Here is a 2,362-nt window from a genome sequence, read left to right on the forward strand (position 1 = left end):
ACCTCCTGCCCCCCGCCAACTATCGGGGAGGGGTTGGGGCCACGTAATGAGACAAAAATGAACAACACATAGATACCACCGATATAAACCAGACAAAACAGTAACAGGTATCAAGAAAACCCAGTAACCAAATACACATAACCAGATACGCTAAAAGCACACAGCAACAATAAAAAGCAATAGCTCACCGGATGAGTAACAAACGAAAAGGCTAACAGCCTAGTTAAATAGGTACTCATTAAAAAACTACTCAACAACAGCATCTCAAACTAATGCGTTACTAGCCCCCCAACCATAGGACCAAGCGATAATCCACTCAAAAGTGCATACTCCGGGATAACCACCTCCACCACTATAGGCATATAAGCGTGACCCGCACCACATAACTCCGCACAATAACCGACATAAACACCAACCCGATCCATAAAAAACACCCTCTGATTTATACGACCGGGGATGGCATCAACCTTCAACTGCAACTCCGGAAGGGAAAAAGAATGAATTACATCTGACGAAGTCACAGCCAGCTGATAAAAATCATAAATATTCAAGCGTAAAGGCTTATCAACAGAATCAATAAAATCAGTCATTACAGAATCATAACCAGCCTCCAAACCTACAATCTCATACCTCCAATACCACTGCCGACCAATCACCTTAACAACAGCCCCGATCCCAACGGGTAATTCTTCAGTAAAACAAACCAAGTTTAAAAGACACAAGTACCCCACTAATCCAGTTGGCACAAACGTTCAAACTAGCTCAACTACATTCCTCTCTTTATCAGCCCTGCTAAGACTATAATCACCAGAAATTTGCCAACCCAACATAAAAAAAACCCACGCGGGTATAAATGTACACAACACTAACAGGTAAAGAACCAAATTATCATAAACCATATTACCCACCATCATCTCAACTTTCTAACAAGGAAAATAAACCCCTAGTCAACTAACGCTCGGTTCCCCCAGCGTTACCATGTTACGACTTACCAGAACTAATCGTTCCGGTTGACGGGCGGTGTGTACCCCGACTAAATCAAACCTTCGATGCATCTACCACCAATTACACCTACTTCCGAGTCCTCAATTCACATGCAATCTTCATCGCACTGTATTTTATTAAAGTAGCGAACGAACACCACCCCATTAGCAGCACATTGACCTGGCCTTAATCAACCGAAATTCACCTAAAGATATTAATCAAAGGTATAAAACCGGACGTACACTAACCTAAAATAGAAGTGGTAAAGACTTAAGCGGATCATCTCTTACGTCACACGCTCCCCCGGAAGAGTATCATCGGCTGCCAAATTTTTTTAGTTTAAACTAAGAAGCCACAAAATAGCCATGACTCGATACTAGGGTCTCTAATCCTATTCTCCCTACAGCCCTCAAAAGAACCTGTGAGGATATAGCCAGAAAAACACTGATTCTACTCACGAATTCAAAATTACTCACAAATCATTTCAACCGACAAGAAGGTAGAGGCTAACAGAATAACCGCGGTTGCTGGCACTGTGAATTAACCACCCCCCATTGTACAAGAACTCACTCAGGCTATCGCCCAATAAGCGAAATCTAACCACTAGTCTAACTACAGGGATCAATAACCTGGCAAAGAACTAAATAAAAACACTATGTGGCATCCTCCGTACAATCCTTCTATAACCAAAATTAAATTACTCCAAGATGTGGACCACCAAAGATCACATGCGCCTTTGCAGGGCACAAACAAATACACACCCTAACCTAAACCGCAACCAATCCTTTCGTACTAAATCACAGCCCTAGCAGATAAGAACCGACCTGGCTTACGCCGGTCTTAACTCAGCTCATGGGGAACTATGGTCGAACAGACCCCGCAAGAAGGCTGCTGCGCCTTCTTGTTACCCCAAACCAACATCGAGATAGCAAACAAACAAATCGATAGGACCTCTCCTTGCCTATTACCTAGTTATCCCCGAGGTAACTTACACCTATGATCCTCCCAGGATCCTAAAATACATGAACTATATACCCCCTCCCCAGGTAAAAAATCAATCCAAGCTCTCGGGGTCTTTCCGTCTTACTCACCAACCTTGGATTCTGCACCAAGAAACCAATTTCGAAAAAAACTCTCATCTATGAATTCAACCCCCTAATCAAACCCTTCAAACAATCCCTAAATTACAGGGCAATTAATTATGCTACCTTAGCACAGTCAATATACTGCGGCCATTCACCACTAGGCATCGGGCAGGCAATACCATTAAACCTTAATAATGGAAATGTTTTTAATAAACAGTTCGGGAGAGTCCGAGAAAAAAGAGAATTAATAAAACTACTCATTCCACCATAATTACTAAAAACGCTAAACAGTC

Source organism: Opisthorchis viverrini (assembly GCF_000715545.1).
Source record: "Opisthorchis viverrini unplaced genomic scaffold scaffold13961, whole genome shotgun sequence".
Lineage (NCBI taxonomy): Eukaryota > Metazoa > Platyhelminthes > Trematoda > Opisthorchiida > Opisthorchiidae > Opisthorchis > Opisthorchis viverrini.